This window comes from Neolamprologus brichardi, chromosome 9 (genome assembly GCF_056152115.1).
Source record: "Neolamprologus brichardi isolate AB-2024 chromosome 9, ASM5615211v1, whole genome shotgun sequence".
In the NCBI taxonomy this organism is placed as follows: domain Eukaryota; kingdom Metazoa; phylum Chordata; class Actinopteri; order Cichliformes; family Cichlidae; genus Neolamprologus; species Neolamprologus brichardi.
The window spans coordinates 38,053,716-38,074,298 of record NC_142112.1 but is presented as its reverse complement, the minus strand read 5'-3'; the positions used below and the strand labels follow the sequence as shown (position 1 = coordinate 38,074,298).

The window sequence follows — 20,583 nt, the reverse complement described above, 5'->3', positions numbered from 1 at the left end:
CGGCCATCCGGGAGGGGCTCAGAGTAGAGCCGCTGCTGCTCCACGTCGAAAGGAGCCAGCTGAGGTGGTTTGGTCATCTGACAAGGATGCCCCCTGGGCGCCTCCTGGGTGAGGTGTTCCAGGCATGTCCCACCGGGAGGAGGCCCCGGGGCAGACCCAGGACACGCTGGAGAGATTATATCTCTCGGCTGGCCTGGGAACGCCTTGGTGTTCCCCCGGATGAGCTGGAGGAGGTGGCTGGGGAGAGGGAGGTCTGGGCCTCTTTGCTTAGGCTGCTGCCCCCGCGACCCGGCCCCGGATAAAGCGGATGAAGATGGATGGAAGTAATACAGATTAAAGTTCCAGTAGTATTTAAACAAAAAAAGTTTGCAAACAGGAAATTAAAAATGGTCTCTGGCGTACGTTTAAATAAAGATTCAAATTAAATCAAAAATATTTTATTTTCCAGTCCAAAACAACAAATTCCAAACGTTTACAGATGATTCAGTTCATGAATTGACAATTGCATGTCGCCCTGGAGCTGATCTCATCTCTAGGACGATGTTCCTGCTGCTGATAACCTGCTAAAGCTCTGTCACGACTGCAGCCATGTGAGACGTGCATGAGGCTCTTTACAGGATCATATATACAACTGTGCTTAATTACAGTAAAACTGAACAAAACAATTGTTGTATATCACGAAGTCTTTATGTCAATTACACAGTTTAAGTGATTACATATATAGTTAAATACTTATGTGGTCCAACACGCAAATTTGAGGAGTGGGGGTGGACAAACAAACTAGGAGACGTGTCGCTCCTCTTGTTTTATAGTTTGCTGTCGCATTTCACTCATTGGCTAACAAGACTGAAATGCTATTCGCTTAGCAAGCATCATCCTGGGGTGTTTCTGACAGCGAAGCTCACATAAACATTACCAGGTACCAACGTGATGCATTAATTTAACTTGACATCACAAGTCCAGGGCGCTGGTGTTGTGCCAAAGTTATGGTCTGCCAAAAACAGATGTCCAGTATTTGCCAAAAAGAGAGGTTTATGTAAGTACATGTTTTTTGCACACTGGTAACAGTGAAACAGTTTATTTGCAGCGTGGGAACATTTGTGTTTGGAATATGAACAGAGATTCCTGAGGATTTTGTCACACTAGACACAGATGTAGCTCTTGGTGTTACGATGAGTTAAAAATGAGAAGCTTCTGTCACAATGTCTACAGTTGTATGGTTTCTCTCCTGTGTGGATTCGTTCATGTCTCTTAAGCTGGCCAATAGTGGTGAAGGATGACCCACATTGGTCACAATCGTGCTTTTTAACCCCACTCTTACAGAGTTCGTGTTTTTTTAATTCACTCGGTGTGGGGAAGCCTCTCTCACATTCTTTGCAGTAGTTCATTTTATCTCCAGTGTGTCTACGCTGATGTATTTTCAGGCTTTCTGGTAATTGAAAGTTTTTCCAGAAAGGTCACAGAGAAAATCTTTCCCACCACCACAGTGATGACAGGGTTGAGAAGTGGATCCATCTGTGTCGCTCTGCTTCTAAACAAAGACACAAACACAGTAAGTCAGGGAATTCCTTCAACGTTTTTATCCTGAACATCGCCTGAAACAAAGAGCATCTCCCAATTTTATGTATTTGATGTAGAGGAACAGCAACAAGCACTGGTACTGTATAAGTTTTCTACAGTACCAGTTTTTCCTTCCCACTGTCGCCAAAGTGCTTGTTCATAGGGGGTCATATGATTGTTGGGATTTTCTCCCCATCTATTATTGTAGAATCTACTGTACAATATAAAACACCTTGAGGCGACTGTTGTTGTGATTTGGCGTTATATAAATAAAACTGAATTGAATCTTGAAAATTGATGACTATGTCATAAATTGCAGGGACAAGGTTAAAAACTTGGGCGTGTGGTTCGACATGGCGCTCTCCTTCGAGTCTCATGTAAAAGAGACAACAAAGACCGCCTTTTGTCATTTGAGGAACATAGCTAAAATCAGACAAGTTTCATCAAACACTGCAGAGGTTCTTCTCCACGCATTTGTGTTTTCACGTATCGATTGTTGTAACGCTCTCCTTTCTGGGCTACCAAAGAAAGGTTTTAGAGGTTTACAGATGGTGCAAAATGCAGCTGCTCACATTTGAACTAAAACTGGAACATTTGAGCACAATACCCCTGTATTGAAATCACTTCATTGGCTACCTTGTGAGGTTCGACAGAGTTTAAGGTCCTGCTACTCACCTACAAGGCTTTAAATGGTTTGGCACCTTCATACCTCTCTGATCTTTTGAACCCTTATCTTCCATCCCATGCTCTCCAATCCCAGGATTCTAGTCATTCAAAAGATCCTAGAGCCAGAAAAAAAACTATTGAGGGAACGTGCTTTTTCTTTTTGTGCCCCGTTTTTGTGGAAGAACCTCCCTCAAGATATTAGTGGAGCCTCTGTGGAGGTTTTTAAAGCTAAGTTGAAGACTTATTGTTTTAATTATTGTTTTTAACTTTTATTGCTATGCATCACTTTTATTTCTTTATTTTTAAATAGCTGTACAGAACTTTGTCTGAAAGCGCTTCATAAATAAAGTTCTTCTTATGTTTATGTTTCTTTGTTCTCTGTTTGCTTTTTTATTTTGATTAGAGAAAAGGTGAGCCCAAGTCCTATTAACCTATAACAACTGTGATACTTGCTTCTACTAATAACACTCAGCTTACTGGACGAAAATAACGCATTTTTTCAATCAATTCATCCAATATAACTCCATAAGTTTACTGATCTGACTTGTTCCAAACACTCAGTCTAAAATAAGAAGATAAAAATATAAATACATACCTCACAGTAACTGCACTTGTAGAGTTACTTTCTGGTGTGGATCTGTTGGTGTATTCTCAGGGAATTTGGAGATTTGAAAGTCTTATCACACAGGTCACATTTATAAGGTCTCTCCTCACTGTGGGTAAACATGTGTTGTTGTAACTGTACATCTGTTGTAAAGAGTTTTCCACACTGATCACAGAAATAAACATTATGTCCAGTGTGAATGCGTTGGTGTCTATTTAGGTCCCCTTGGCGACTGAAAGTTTTTCCACAAATGTCACATCTGTACGCTTTAATTCCAGAGTGGGTAACTTGATGACACTGTAAGCATGTACTGTGAGCAAAAGCTTTACCACACTGATCACAGCTGTACGCTTTAACTCCACTGTGGACGAGTTGGTGTCTTTTTAAGTGTCCAGGCGTAGTAAAAGATTTTCCACACAAGTCACAGCTGTAAGCTTTAATTCCACTGTGGATGAGTTGGTGTGTTTTTAAGGTTCCAGCCTGGGTAAAAGATTTTCCACACAAGTCACAGCTGTAAGCTTTAATTCCACTGTGGATGAGTTGGTGTGTTTTTAAGCTTCCAGCCTGGGTAAAAGATTTTCCACACAACTCACAGCTGTACGGTTTAGTTCCACTGTGGATGAGTTGGTGTGTTTTTAAGTTTCGAGCCTGGGTAAAGAACTTTCCACACAAGTCACAGCTGTACGGTTTAACTCCACTGTGGATACGTTGGTGTGTTTTTAAGCTTCCAGCCCGGGTAAAATCCTTCCCACACTCATCACAGCTGTATTTTTTCTCTCCCTTTCTTCTGTGAGGTTTGTCGGCCTCCTGAGAGCGCTGACTTCTCGCTCCATGTTGGTCCTGCAGTGACAGAGATACAAACAGAGGCAGTGAGTTAAATGCAGTCGTGGAACAAACTGAAACTCCATTAGTGGAATCAAAGAGTCAACAAACACATTGTAGGTGTGTTACCACCACCTTCTGGTGATAGTATCACATTACAATGATGTGCTACAATGAGAGTTGTCAAAGGAGAAAATCTTTTATGTCATAAAAATATTGTGAGTTCAACTGATGATGTTGTTGTTTCAATGTGTGCTGATAAAATATGATCTTTGTATTTTCTTGTAACTTCTGTGGTTTCTGTTTGTGAATGTAGATTCTGTATGGAGGAGCCCAGGATGGAAAAGATAAAGCTGCTGTTAACAACCAGCTGTGCACACAGTTTCAATAACAGTGTAACTGAGATATTTTTCTCACCTCCTGTGTTGAAGTCATTGTTTCCTCTGTAGTGGCTGAGCTGAGTCCAAATGGCTGAAACTGTTCCTCTGCTGCTCCACCAGACTCTTCTCCTCCTGTTACTCAGCTGGGACACAAAAAGTATAGATGTGTATTTTATCCCTGACAAGAAGAAGCAGAGCAAATAAACATTACTACACTCAGTGACAACAATACCTATGAAGGAGGGGTGGAGCCGAACCGGAATACAGTATTCTGAAAGGCACACAAAAAAACAAAAAACAAAACTGCATCACTATTTTTGTTCAATAGATTTTTTGGGACCTTAACTGTGTTCTGGAGGAAGTTTATAGGTTTCGCGAAGATCGGGACATTATTTCATTACGCTGCATTATTGACGTCTGCATTCGGGTGCTCTTATGTTCACTCTGTTATCTCTGTTAGCTTGGTAATTTAGACAACAGGCTGTTGACAGAGTAACGATAAAGTTCGGTATAAGGTTAAAACAATGATTGTGTCGAATTGTATGCACTTGTGCGAGCTATATGGTACATTTATGTTACTTAGGTTATGTAGGTTATAGACCAGTTACCTTAGCTATGCTAAGGTTAACCTTAGTTGTTGGTTTAACCATGGTTGAGGCAATGGCTGTTATGTTATTTTCTTTTCAGTGACGTTACTCTGGTGCCCTGTTATATTTTAGATAGCAAGGAGTTTATTAAACTTCACCGAAACAATCTGCAAATGTAATTAAAATTTAATAAAAATGGTAAAATGGCCTGTATTTGTATAGTGCTTTACTAGTCCCTAAGGACCCCAATTGACCACATTCCTATAACGATCCCACACACATTAGGTGGTACTCGATTATAACACAAAATTCCTTTATTTAACACATCACCAAGACCATCTGTGACAGCGTTCAAGTTTTACAACAACTAAAAGGGAAACAGAAAATACACACTGATATATTACATACTTACGAACTTATAAGTTAATTATACAGTACAATAACCAAGCTGTTATCAACCATCATTAACTATTAAACCTGCATTTTTGTTGAAGCAGTCTTCACATAATCACATAATTTCCACATTCATGGCTGCATCAGCAGATAATCAAAACTACATAATTAAAATCACCTTGTTACCTGCAAACATTAAACGTGTTCTCAGGTACATTTGTGATCATTTTCAAGTTGTATGGCTTTAACAATGTGACATTTTCTCCCAAAATCACAACACCATCCCATTCCTTTTTGTAGAGGCAGACATTTTAAAATGCTTACATTTTTATGTCTTTATTTATTTAACTTTTTTACAATCCCAACCAGTATTGTTCAGCACAGTCACTGGGTACTTTTGTGATTGTTTTCCTTCTCTATAAGGGACAGGTTCAAAGGTTAAAGGTCTCTCTCGTACTTTCAGTGCTGCCACGTGTGGATTTAAGTCCTCACTGTACTGTGTGTGTCTGTTTCCTGATTCAGTAAAACACATGCAGCTCTCCCAAAATGTGGGCGCATCAGTTTTTTTGGCCTCGTCTTATCTATTTATCTTATCGGTATACAAGGCTCGCAACAATACAGATGGAAAATGTGATGTTAGTGTCATGTTGTTCAACAATTTCTCTGAAGGTTCTCAGTCATACAGGTCATCGTAGTCTAAGGAGCTTAGAAAGAAAGCGGCTGGACTTCATTAAGTTTGGTATAAAATAATGACGGAATTATACAAAACACTGCATCAAAAACACAAAAAAGTTGTTTCAGAAATGTTGATCTCAGCAAAGAAGAATCAAACCAAAACTTTCTTTGTGAGTACGGGCAGCTGCACCTAAAGGCACAATGAACAGCGAGCACACATTGAACCGGACACAACGCTGCAGGCGCGTGAGGTCTTTTAATCGTGGATGTAGTCAACGCGGGAAATAGAAATGAGGCTGTAGAGGTTTGGTGCAGGCAGAAAAACAGCTGCAGGGACAATGAAAAGACTTTTCTGCTCCAACTTCTCCCAGCATGCTGAGCTAATGATTAGTTGGTGTTTTTCTCGAAACACTCTCTCACTCTTCTCTCAAAGTGTTCACAATAAACTGTGAACAGACACCGAGGAGAGCAGCAGAAGACCTCATTCAGGAGCTAAACTCAACATGAACTGAACTCACAGTAAAGTTAGCTCGGTGCTTACCTTTAGATGAGCCCACAAACCGAGAGAAACTCCGTGATGAAGCTGGAACTCTTTCCAAACACAGGAAACAGATCAGGGAGCAGAGACCCACGTGGTTCACGCTGATCTCAGCTACGATCCAGGAGACAAGGGTGGGCTGATCGATGCAGATATCGATCAGGACGTTGGTAGTGGTTTATGATCGATACTTTAGTTTGTTTCTCTCCTCTAAGTTCACTACTTTACTCCCGTTTCATGAAAAAGCAGCTCTCTCTGCTCGACTCCTCTCTTGCACACACGCTTTGCTCCGCCCCATTTTCTGCTCCACTGTGATTCGTTGCTGTGCGGTCACGTGACTCAGAAGCTACATTTGGGGGGGTGTCCAAATTCATGAGCCTCCTGAGGTCGCATTTGTAGGCCGATTACGTTACAGCCACACGACAAAGGCCGTGACAAATCATAGCATTGCCCAGCTAATTCCAGTTTCCAACAATTGCGCAGCCAATGTTCCCTCTAAGCTGCGCACGTGTGCAATTGCGCACTGCTGGCACGGTCTCTGCGCACAGAAAATCTGTGTTGCGCACAAAAAAAATTAAAACTTTAACAATTTTGTTTTGCAGTATTAGTCAGTAAGTGACTGGCTGATTAGAACGATGCCACCTTATCCCCATAGTCCAGCCAATAATGCGATTCACATTCGTATATACGCAGCTAATCAACGTCGTTGAAAAAACATCTATTTATAGATGACCAGAGATCAAAGCGGCGATCATCTGAAATGCCTCTTTCACAGTGGTACATCCCTACAGGTCACCATCAAAAAGCCATTGATTTGTAGTTGAGCGTTAAATTGCATTGCAACTGAGCGGGTATAAAGTAAGTAAAGTATAAGTTGATCGAATGTTCTTTTGTTATCACCGATTTCTGGTCTAGTTACAGTTCACCAGCTTTAAAAAATCATGTCGACGTGCAATTTATGTATAGTTGACCGGGAAATTAAAGCAGCGATCACTTGGACTATTCCGTAGCACCCCTCTCACAGTGGTACATCCCTCCAGGTAACCATTCACAAGTCTTGTACAGTAGAGCGGGACATTAGATTTACTCTCAGCGGAATTGACCAGAGAAGGCACGTTCATGCACTGCACTGGCCTGCCACGGTTAGTATAAGGTAAGAATGAATGAATTTTCTTCTATTCGTTATTTCCACTGTTGCATTTGAATAACAGTAAAAAACTCGTTAATGTACAGTTTCTGACAAAATGTGGGAGCCTGAAATTGTGTACTTTCATCTTACAGTCTGGCAACAAATAAATTGCACTGTGAACACAGTCTATCAACAAAGAAAACTTTTTTGTTTCATACTTTTCCGTTATATTCCGTTACAAAGCTAGCCTAACGCTTTGAGGGTTCCTTTGTTAGCCTTGCCGTCGCCTCGGCCACCATTGACCCAGACTGTCGCTCTGCGGTTGTTTTTTTGCATAGTACTAAATAAAATTGTAAATCTGTGATATATGATTGGTAAATGTAAAGGTAACTATAAATGTGTTCAATGAGTTTGTTACTTTTGATGATTGGAGAGCACCCGCTTCAATTCGCACACAAAAACTTTAGACTCAGTTTGAATGCTCACGCGGCATGCCCACGTGACTGTACGTTGCACGCTCACCTTTACGTTGCACGCATACATGACTTTCCGTTTGTGCCTTGAATAATGAATAAGGCTACGTCCACACGTATCAGGGTATTTTTGAAAACGCAGATTTTTCTATGCGTTTACACCTTTCGTCCACACATAAACCTCGTTTTCGTTTGCTGAAAACTGAGATTTTTTAAAACGCCTGCCAAGGTGGATATTTTCGAAAACTCAAGTTTTTGCATTTACGTGTGGATGAGGAAAACTGAGAAAACGCAGCGTCAAAGGTGTGCACCTATTTTGACGTCACACTGTGCACGTTTTTGTTTCGGTGCAATGAATTTCTACAATGGCAGACTTAGACAAACTTATACTTGAATGCAGAATGTTAAGCCATCACTTATGGATATATTAGTTCTTCGCCTCCTACTGCTTAAACCTGAACAACCACTTTATGAAGTGGTTCTGTCTTTCACGTGGAACTCCAATAAAATTGATTCATGTTTGTGGCTGTAATGTGACAAAATGTGGAAAAGTTCAAGGGGGCCGAATACTTTTGCAAGCCACTGTAAGTGGGAAAGTTTCCCAACGAAGAACCACTTACTGCTTAAAACATAGAGAGTTAAAGTAGACTGTATATCCTCAGGTTAACTTTAAACGTATTGTTGAAGTCAGAGGCAGCATAAAAGTGACCCCCCTTAGACTGATTTCTAGTTTTAGTGTCTTTATATTCCAGTGAGTTCTGCTTTTAGTTAGCAAACATAAACTAATGTAAATTAACAGCAACTGACTAACCAACCCAGTGAGTCGAGTCCCCTAGAGCAGTGCTCACTGACCAAGCCTAACACCAAACTGATGAAAACATGGTAGCATTTAGTCTGCATTTATAAATAATATGGTTTATTTAAAACCTGCAACAATCTCTTCCAAAGTGATTGCAGTCACTTCAAGTCAGAGCGCAACTGTTTGCAGAAAGTTGGCCTCTTATAAGATGAGCTCCCTTATTCATTGTATTCTCAGAGTAATTCCCAGAGTATTTTATTTTCTTTAATAAATATCGATGTTTGGTGTCACTGTATTGAGACAACATCACAACACAAAATATCAAGATGCTGTGCTGTATCAATTCCCCCCCACGTCTAGCGTATTACGGGTGAAAACACCAGTCAGCCAGAAGATCAAAACAAAAGTTAAGTTCAAGTATTTATACAATATCAGTTAACTATAAGGTAAAACAATATCTATAACAACAACTACTACTAAATACGGTGTCCCAATGGGAAAACCATTTAAACGTGACAGCGACAACATTTTGGAGAATCAAAATCCGTAAAAAATGAAAAATAAATAAAATTAAATAAAAAAAAGTAAAAAACTTGCAGCTTCCCAAATGTAACATTCAGGATTATTGATGCAAGTCCAGAAATCAGAGCCACAAAGTAGACAAAAGGAAAACATATTATTGATACAGAAGTTGTTTTCTATACAAGATCACTGCAAAAAGCCATACCTAATGTCCACCCTACTGTTACTCATTTTATATTAAGATTTAAAAATTAGTTGGTATTGGTATGCCGAGTAGCCTCAATAATAGTAATAAATCACATAGCAATAGTACATTCATATAGTTGTAAAAAGCATGAAATTAAGTAATCCAAAGTATTCTGAATACGTAACTCTACCGGCATCCAGCATCTATCTACATGTAAAAAGAATTTGGTGTTTTCTGAGGGTCCAAAAAGAAATAATAGAATTTGAATTAATTTAAATTAAGAAAATTTAGTTTAATACGACTAATAGGCATTATGAGCTCTGTCATGGAAAAAAAAAAAAAATTTAGAATTATTTCTTCCTGAATTGAAGTCCAAACATCAGAGCTACCTCAGAGATCCAAGTGTGACATCAGCTGAAACTCTTTACAGGAGATTCCATCTGAACTCTGTGGAGCCTGATCTGGTTTGTAAGTCTGACCCTGAAACCAGAAGAGGATCTTTCTGTCTCTTGAGATTCATTGTGATCCAGTGTTTTCCGTCCTGCAGGATCACGCTGATGTTTGCACAGAGCAGATAATGAAGTGAATGTTTTTGCACATTGGTAACAGTGAAACAGTTTATTTACAGTGAGGGATTGTTTATGTTCGGATTATAAACTGAGATTCTTAAAGCTCTTGTCACACTGTTATTAAGTTCACTTCAATATGTCGAAGTTCATGGCAATCACGACTCGCTGAATATGAGAAACTTCTGTCACAGTGTCTACAGTTGTATGGTTTCTCTCCTGTGTGGGCTCGTTTATGTACTTTAAGGTAACATGCAGTGGTGAAGGATGACCCACACTGGTCACAGAGGTGCTTTTTAACCCCACTGTGACAGAGTTCATGTCGTTTTAATTCACTTGGTTTGGGGAAGCCTCTCCCACACTCTTTGCAGTAGTTCATTTTGTCTCCAGTGTGTCTACGCTGATGTACTTTTAGGCTTTGTTGATGACTGAAAGTTTTTCCACAAAGGTCACAGAGAAAGTCTTTCCCACCACCACAGTGACGACAGGGTTGAGAACTGGATCCATCTGTGTCGCCCTGCTTCTAAACAAAGACACAAAGACAGTGAGAGTCAGTCCTTCAACATTTATATCCTGAACATCGCCTGAAATAAAGAGCATCTCTGCCAATGTCCAATTACATTTTACTGTTTACATTATAACGCTCAGCTTACTGGCAGAGGTGGGTAGTAACGAGTTACATTTACTTGAGTAAGTTTTTGGGGAAAAAAAAAAAAAGTACTTTTATTTTGCACAATACTTTTTACTTTTACTTGAATACATTTGTGATGAAGAAACTGTACTTTTACTCCGCTACATTTGGCAATATTTGACTCGGTTTTTTTAAATAATTAATTTCACACATTAGATAATACTGCTACTAATGGATCATGCCACCACTGGAGTTTTCTGCAACTCTTTTACCAATCAGATGTGGCCATGCAGTCACACGACCAGTTTGAAACTGTGGCGGACATTGCAGCCCAAGCGTTTTAAAGTAGCGGACACACGGAAAGATGAAACACATGAAAACATGGCAGAGTAAGCTGTTACCGCTAGAACTGAAAAGGATGAACACCCTTGGCCTCATTTACAAAAATCTGTACTGCTTTTAAGTGAAACAAAGAACAGCTATGTCTTCAGTGTCGGATTCTTCAGTGCGAGCCAAAACAAACCGACTTTTCGGCGTGAAAAAACACCAACTCATGTAACCTGAGGAAACGTGTCACGGTACGTTTACTCTAAATATCTTTTTAGCTGTGGTTAGTTGGACGTCAGTCTTATGTTACAGCAGCTTTGTCGAGCTCAAGGCCCGAGTTTGATTACACTAGAATCACGTCATATTTTCGGCCCTATGTTGTAGTGAGATAAGTTTGTGGGTGTTGTTTTCGCAGCTTTTAACTCCTCGCTGGTTAGCTAGCGTGAACTCTAAGCTAACAGCTAGCCTGGTTAATGAAGCTAGAGTTCCACGCAGATGTAAACAGCTCGTCTCTACTGCTTTAACTGTTAAATCAGAAGGCAATACAGCGGTCGACAGGGTTTATTATGTGAAACAGCAGCCTGTTTAATTTAAACAGTCTGCATTAAGCTGGGCATACACTGTACAATTTTTTTAGTCACCTTATTTAGCTCCTGCTCAAACTGTACAATTGAATCGCAGGGGTTAGAAGTTCGTAGGTCACACTGAAAAGCCTTGATATGGAAGCGTAGAGCTTCCACCCATGCAAACGAAAAACTGAGCTATATCACGTTATTATGTGAAATGTTTATTGTTCTAACAATATACTTTTCATGTTTGTACAATATACTACCATATTATTAAAATATACATAATTATGACGTTTGTACTATATAATATTTTGTACAAAAGGTTTTGTTATGACGTGATAATTACATTGTAATAACAAACATGATAGTACATTGTTAGAACAATAAACCTTTCACATTATAACACCATATACTTCTATTTTGTTTGCCTGGGTGGCAGCTCTACGCTCCCGTACTCAGCTTGCAAAATTTCTACAAGTTGTGCCTCCATCGCTTGTGTCCAGCAGCATTTCTGTGTCAGAGGCTGCGTTGACACCATCATGAAGGGTGACCAGGTTTCAAACAGGTTGGATTATCTTGCGACCATATGATTGATGATCGGGAGCTGGTCGTCAGGTATTAATCGCTTCTCATTACCCCATGTATGCTACATGATGCACGACACACAATTAAGGCGAAATTCTGGCTTTTCCCCAAAACGGTTGAACGACTTCGTTTGCCCCCCACCACACACACACACGGTACTCTTTGGTCACATGTGTACCTATGTTAATGAGCCTATGCATATGTGTTACGAGGGAGCAGACGAGAGAAACTGGGGTCAAGCGAAGGAACGGCGTTTGTCCAGTTGGTCTTCCTCGTGCACGAGAAACATAAAGAACTCTGCCTACTCGTGTCTTGCTTTTCTGTGTAGTAGAAATTGTCTCGTTCCAGCGGTGGGTTTGTGCTAAACAGACCCATCAGCTAGCTTCATCGGTCTCCCTCCCCTGTGGTTGGAAGGAGCGCCACAGTCAGAGATTGAGGTGATAGAGGCTGCATCGCAGCTCCAGTCACAGCTTTCATCACCGTCTTTCTTGTCTTTCCCCAGAATAACAGCCAAACAGCGCGAGGAGGATCTATTGGCTAGCTCTGCTTAGCCTTGCACGTGTTCTTATTTTGAACTTAATCTGGAATTCATTGCAAATTGTTTTTGCAGCTTGGCAGTGTATACAGCACTATAGTGAGCAGACCTGATTCTTTTGAAAACCATACATCTTTCCACAGGTCTCCACTTCATCAGACATCACCTAGACTCAGAGCTGGATGAGGCCAGCACAAACAGCGGCCTATTCGATGAAGATGATGGATCCATTGGGTCAGGAAAGCCAGAAGCAGGGCTGGAGAGGTACCTTTCATGTCCATTCACTGGAGGTGTGGATCTATTGCATGGCTTTCCCCACATCAAAAAGCTGTCGATCAAAGTCAATACAGCTCTTCCTGCATCTGTAGCTTGTGAAGGACTTCTTAGTCATGCAGGACTCCTGTTCACTGCTAAACAGTTACAGCTTCACAGAAAGAACCATGAGAGCAAACTGCTGCTGAAGCTTAACCATCACTTCACTGAGTGAGGAAATGGCACATTTTTGCTAAATATGCAGAAATAGACGCACACCCAAACAATTTATGGTAAACTGGGCTGCCTTGCATGTACATAGGCTGAAGTTGCCCTGTTCTGATGTTTTCTCTGAGGCTGCTGTGCCATTTGGTGCAAAAATGAATATAAAGTATACAACACATCTTGTCACTGGAAATGGTTTGCACTGTTTATATATTTATATTATTTACTGTAGGTATTGGTGAAAAAGGCTTTATGTTTTGAAATACTGAAATCTGGAAATTAGAATTGTTGTGCCTTATTTTGTTGATGTTTTTACATATATTCTATTTGAAAATACTAAAATTTGTATATTTATTTATTTTTGTTTGTCTGATAGCATTTATTTAAAAAAATAAATCGTACATTACAACCAGTTACTCACTACTTGAGTAGTCTTTTCACCAACTACTTTTCACTTTTACTCAAGTAAACTTATTTTAAAGTAATGCTACTCTTACTTGACTACAATTTTCAATACTTGACCCACCTCAGCTTACTGGGTGAAAATGTCTCTTCAATTGTAGGTATCTTCTTAATGGGAATATTGGTGGTTAAACCCCTGGATGCCCTACTCTAGACAGGGCTCGCAAAATCGCTAGCCCGACGTCCCGGGGCTAGCTATATCTCCGGTCGGGTGACCAAAATCTATGTCAGCCCATTGGGCTAGCGATTTTGTGAGCCCTGCTACATGCCACAAAATACTAACCCCAAGCTGCTCTCCAATGCATCCATTGGAGTGTGAATGTTAGAAAGGGGAGAAGCTTTTTTCCAACATCAGGAAAGTTTCAGCAGATTTGTTTCAGAGTTGACTGAATATTCTGTTGACGAAGATTTAATGTCTCATTTAGCTTTGAACTATACTATACTTATATAAAATATGAATACATACCTCACAGTAACTGCACTTGTAGAGTCTTTTTCTGGTGTGAATCTGTTGATGCTTTCTCAGGGAATGTGGCTCTTTAAAAGCCTTTTCACACCAGTCACATTTATAAGGTCTCTCCTCAGTGTGGATAAACATGTGGTTTTTTAAGTGTGTGGCTGTTGTAAACAGTTTCCCACACTGATCGCACCAGTAAACATCATGTCCAGTGTGAATGCGCAGGTGAATATTTCGTTTGACTAGCGAGCAGAATGTTTTTCCACAAATGTCGCAGCTATACGTTTGATTATTTTCAGAGTGGGTAACTAGATGATTTCGTAAGGTGCTACTACGAGCAAACGCTTTACCACACTGATCACAGCTGTGTGCTTTAACTCCACTGTGGATGAGTTGGTGTCTTTTTAAGTGTGCGAGTTGGGTGAAAGATTTTCCACACAAGTCACAGCTGTACGGTTTAAGTCCACTGTGGATGAGTTGGTGTGATTTTAAGTTTGTAGCCAGGGTAAAAGACTTTCCACACAAGTCACAGTAGTGTGCTTTAACTCCACTGTGGATGAGTTGATGCCGTAACAGGTCAGACTTCCAATTAAAATCCTTCCCACACTCGTCACAGCTGTGTTTTTTCTCTCCCGTTGTTCTGTGAGGTTTGTCGGCCTCCTGAGAGCGCTGACTTCTCGCTCCATGTTGGTCCTGCAGTGACAGAGATACAAACAGAGGCAGTGAGTGAAATGCAGTCGTGGAACAAACTGAAACTCCATTAGTGGAATCAAAGATTGATTAACTGATAATACTTTATTTATCCGGAGGAAAAATGTTTTAAAGGCTGCCAGACGATCCGGCACCATCATGAGCACCCCTTCCAACCATACATAGAATACACAAACATAACATTGGGAAGTCAGGTCAGAGAGGTACCGAAAAAACAAAACAAAATAATGGAAATACAGAGTACATGAGGGAAGAAGAGGAGAAAAATCAAATCCGGTTTTCATCTTGAAGGAGAGTGTCCTTTCACCCGGTTAAGCAAAAGTCACCAGTCCTCCAGCTGACGTAGGTGACCTTGAAGGATAGGAACAGATAGTCCAAACAAGGTCCTGCAATCAGGGAGAATTGTTTGGCCAGTCTTGGCTAGAGCTGGGTGTCGTTTAGGTTTTATCCGATACCGGTGAAAAACCAGTACTTTTGAAACGGTGCCGGTGCTTAAATGGTGCTCGAACCGGTGCTTAAAGAATGGAGAACACAAAACTTTGTCCTAAAACCTCTCATGTTTAGCTGTTTTTTTGTAAACAGATAGCAATGTTGTATGCTGCAGCTATGCCTATGCTGCATAGGCATAGCTGCAGCCATCATCATCCGTCATCATTTCTGCTACACTGGCAGGGCTATGGGCCAGGACTCCCCTCCCCATGAAAAATGGGCAGTCCAACTGATGATGTTGTTGTTTCAATGTGTGCTGATAAAATATGATCTTTGTATTTTCTTGCAACTTCTGTGGTTTTTGTTTGTGAATGTAGATTCTCTATTTATGGAGGAGCCCAGGATGGAAAAGATAAAGCTGCTGGTAACAACCAGCTGTGCACACAGTTTCAATAGTTTCAATTTTTCTCACCTCCTGTGTTGAAGTCATTGTTTCCTCTGTAGTGGCTGAGCTGAGTCCAAATGGCTGAAACTGTTCCTCTGCTGCTCCACCAGACTCTTCTCCTCCTGTTACTCAGCTGGGACACAAAAAGTATAGATATGTATTTTATCCCTGACAAGAAGAAGCAGAGCAAATAAACATTACTACACTCCTCAGTGACAACAATACCTATGAAGCTTCAAGGTAAAACCCCAGAAGCAACTACAAAAAGAAAGTCATCAGCTGCCTACAAGAACTTGAAAGGGAAAAAGCCACTGAGCTCCCTGCATACCACCACCTTTACCCAGGGGATGCTGCACCCTGTATATATGGACTTCCATAGATACACAAAGAAGGAGTCCCACTCAGACTCATTGGTAGCAGCATAGCAACAGTTAGCCCTGATTTTTTTCTGCTGTGCTGCTTTATTAAAAAATAGTTTAAGGTGTCCAGCATATGTGATTTTTTTTTTTCATATATGAAGTTATTCCTTTTTGAACAAAACTCAAAACAAACCCTAATAAGTCTTTCAGTCATTTCAAAGTCTGCAAATATCTTTATTAAATCATAAGTAGGGGTGGGCGGTATAAACGGTATACGGTAGAGACGATATAAATTTGGCCAACGGTAGATATTTTGACTATACCGCTCTACTGCGATAGCGCATGTTGATGATGTCAACAAGCTCCGCCTGTTTTGGTCGAAAGCATTGCAGCCGCTGCAAACAACATCATCTGCAAATTATGGCGGCGACAGTCATAGCAAAGAGACCAAGCACTTTTGGAATATGAGGAAAGCCAAAAACTGTGCTTCCTCCACTTCAGTACCATTGATTCATTAATGTTGAATTCTCTCACAGCTGCTCTATTCCCATGTTGTTGCAGTATATTAATAACTAACCTCGTATTGTGGATGAATGATCTCAGTTGTTCTCCTGACTGAAGTTTGGCCCGTGTATAACATCCTGCTATGCGATTGCATTTGTCCTTAACCACCAGAAACCCTCACGTTAACTTTTATCGAGTGGAAAAAAGTTAGCATTCATCCTTTAGCTAATGTTATGCTAACTAGGGCTGTGTGATATGACCAAAATCTCATATCCCAATATAGACATCTATCTGTTCTAACGTTTGAGTCTAAGGTTTATTTTTATTTTTTTTGCAACAGCAGGAAACAAACGATAGCGTAAAATGAAACGATAGACGTTTTAATATCGTCATCCGATATATATCGTTATATCGAACAGCCCTAACGCTAACGTTGTTGTTTTGCAAGCGATCACGTAGCACATCATTATATAGCAGCTAGCCCAACTTCAGTAACTCTACAAACGTCACTGCTGTTTAGTTTTCTGTCTTCATTTATGTTGGTGGTGATAGCAGAGCTGTACGTTTGAATTATTTCAGAAATCTCTCAGTCAGAACATGCTATATCATGTTTAGGTGAAAACTAGTGAGCTAACTTCCTGCTAACTTCCAACTCCGTTGAATTTAATAAATTCTGTTTTCATGGATGCCTGGATATTAAACCTAATTATTACACCTGGTAAAGCAGCAACGCTGATCATTTTATTAAAGATGAAAGAATTTAGACCGTTTTAACTCTCAGTGTTCGTTTGACTTTGGGACCTGAACCTGACGGAGTTTAGGACCCAGAATACTCCGCAAGGCTCCTCACTATGTCAGCCGTAATGCTCAGACAATCCATCAAGTAGTGCGGCTTCGTAACTTACCAAAGCCGTACTAAAGCATTTTTTGACAGATTTCTGCATGCCGTGAACCACATAAAATCGATTCAAGGTCAGTAAACACAACCAGAATTCATACATAAGGCGCACTATCGATTTTTGAGAAAATCAAAGGATTATAAGGGTGCCTTTTAGTGTTTAAAATACGTTATACAGAACAAAAGAATATATTGCAATATATATCCTACTACTGGCTCTGCAGATTTTTTATTTTATTTTAAACTATGTCGCCTCACCTTGAGGTTGGCAAATTGTCACTTTTTGGTGGTCAACTCTCTCAAGCAGTTTAACAGTTTCTGTTTTACCTGTCACTATTCCGTGTCTGTTTTCTTACCAGGTTCTTCCTGGCCTTGTACTTTCTCCTAACGTTGCCCTCTTTCCTCTCTCCCTGTTTGGACTGATAATCATACACAAATAGATGTAGTTATATTCAATTAGATGAAAAAATGACATTAACATGAAAGAAGATATTATTAAGATCACTAATAAAAAAAAGTCTTCTCTCGGTGTACTTTCAACTAAAAGGCAAATAACCAAACCACACGTACATCTAATAAAAGATATAAATATTGAAACACTGATCCAACATTATCCTTTATTGACGGATCATTTGATCTTACACTTTTACCTGAATGTGGCTGCTGGGTTTAATATCAGCACATGCACATATGACAAAATAACCAGCTTCTCTGATTCCATTTCAAACAGGACAGTGGTAACAACAATTTTAAGTTGTAGATTTTAAATAGGCAACATAAATTAAAGAGCAACAGGACGGTCAAATGTCGCTGATTTTACTACAGAGTAGGACGGACTGTAGAGTAGCAAGCATCGGAAAACACGTTCTCAACACTGCAGATTACCTGGTGTAATGTTTTTCAGCTAAAAAGAAACATGGTCTGACTCCTACATAACTGAAGGTTAAATGCAGTTAACATGTCCTGTTTTAAGCCAGGCACTTACATCTCCGCTCTGCTGCGTCTCAGCCACCATCGCTCTGGCAGAAAGGACAACAGAGCCAGAGTAGGGGAGAGCTGGAACAGACCATTTTTTTGGGAGGGGAGGGATATCTATACCTTTGTTTTTAAAATATTACGTCTCAACCAAATACTATATGCGTTTTATAAAGTACTGTGAATCTTTGGGGGTGCTTTAATTAAAAAATGGGCTAAAAATGCCCCCGAGTCAAAGCAAGAAATATTCGAGCAAGCGAGCAAACGCTCAACTTCTCCCAGCATGCTAAGCTAATGATTAGCTGGTGTTTTTTCTCCAAACACTCTCTCACTCTTCTCTCAACGTGTTCACAATAAACTGTGAACAGACACCGAGGAGAGCAGCAGAAGACCTCATTCAGGAGCTAAACTCAACATGAACTGAACTCACAGTAAAGTTAGCTCGGTGCTTACCTTTAGATGAGCCCACAAACCGAGAGAAACTCCGTGATGAAGCTGGAACTCTTTCCAAACACCGGAAACAGATCAGGGAGCAGAGACCCACGTGGTTCACGCTGATCTCAGCTACGATCCAGGAGACAAGGGTGGGCAGATCGATGCAGATATCGATCAGGACGTTGGTAGTGGTTTATGATGGATAATTTAGTTTGTTTCTCTCCTCTGAGTTCACTACTTTAATCCCTTTTCATGTAAAAGCAGCTCTTTCCGCGCGACTGGGGGGAGGATCTGGTTGCACCCGCTGGGGCGCGCCATATTGGGACTTCCGAAGTAACCGGACACACGTGACCTCCACACTAACCGGAAACACGTGACCTCCACAGTTGGCAGAAATATGTTCTTTTTTTTATTATTATTTCTTGTCTCGTTCCTGCATGGATCCTTAACCTTGCAAGTGGATCGTAAAGGTTGGCACAGAGTCTTTCATGTATAAATTCGCCGTTAATAATTATATAATTCTAGGAATCATCTAGTTTGCTTACACTTTGTTAGCGTTACAACAACCCCGAGGTATCTAAACTTTAGTAAGAATGTGCACTTTTGACACCTCTGGTTAGCATTTAGTGGTCAGTTTCAAACGTATTTGATTTTTGCTTGTTATGAACAAATTCACTTCACTGCTTTTCATTATCTGTAACATCAATGCACATTGTTCCATTTACTGCATATTGCACTTTATTCGTCTCTCATTCCACCTGCATCAACATTGTAAAGTTCGTCACAAAGAGATGTATACATTTATAAATACTAATATTCTCTATTCCATTTTGCCTCCACGCCAGAATTGCAGGAATGCACAACATGTTGCAGAAGACTCTTTCACTGCCCTCTGTGCCCCACTCTCAGTCCTACTGTCAGGGCAAAGACCGAGGAGCATATAAATGGACACATTAAAATGCTTTGCCTTTCAAAGGTATGTTGGTATTAAATATACCTCATAGGTATATGAGGTATGGACCAGTGTTTTCTTTTCTGATCAAAGCAGAAAGCTTTAATGAGCAGCTGGATTTGTCTCGCTTTAACTGTCTGGACATCGAAATGCAGCTGATTGAACTGAAAAGCTCGACTCTGTGGCGGTCAAAGTTTGCAGAACAACGAACGCAGCTGGAATCCACAGCTGTGCGTGTTCATGGAGCTGCATTTTCACCTGCTGGACGTCACTACCTGACAAGTTTAACTGTCTTCAGAACATGGCAAAGGCCTCATTGACAGCATTTGGCTCTACATGTCTGTGTGAGCAGATTTTCTCTCACATGAGTCCTCAGGTAGCCGTCTGAATGCTGGACACTTGGAGACTTGTGTCTCTGAGTGGGAGACCAGAGATCACATTAACATGCGTATCCCTGAATTAACAAAAATGCCATATTGGCCATGTTTATGTTTCCTATCATTGCTGTGAGGAGACCATAAGTAGCATTTGCATTTTCTGTTGTACAGTTGATTTATTGTTATCAAGTTCTTATTTAGGATAAAAAGTGTTTGTTTTTTGTTTCAAAATAGTTGCTCTGCACTATGCCAACATCTGTGAACAAATGTAATTCTATAAAGTTGTTCTATATGGTGTGTAACTGTTGATATAGAGCATTATTAAATTTATTGCTAATGCAATCATATGGCACATTGACCTCTGAGGAAATTTTAGAAGGCACTAATCATCATAAAGGTTGCTGACCCCTGACCTGTGCTCTGTCAAGGCCTGGAGATCTATCTGTGCTTTGGCGGACTGGGCCCATTTGACGTCCTCCTTGGCTCCTGTTATGAACGGTCCTTACTTCTTGCCTGGATGTCCGGACCAGGGTTTTGTGGTCTGGCCTAACTTG

At 40.4% G+C, this 20,583-nt stretch overlaps 1 pseudogene across 1 annotated transcript; it reads right to left on the bottom strand.

The window, feature by feature from the left end:
* Positions 1 to 2,822: 2,822 nt before the first annotated feature.
* On the bottom strand, positions 2,823 to 19,018 carry LOC148101630 (uncharacterized; annotated as a pseudogene). Its single transcript, XR_015719520.1, has 6 exons — positions 18,719 to 19,018; positions 15,557 to 15,662; positions 13,954 to 14,637; positions 10,017 to 10,424; positions 4,070 to 4,171; positions 2,823 to 3,670 (listed from the first exon to the last, which is right to left on the bottom strand). The product of XR_015719520.1 is annotated as an uncharacterized LOC148101630 (transcript).
* Positions 19,019 to 20,583: the final 1,565 nt, after the last annotated feature.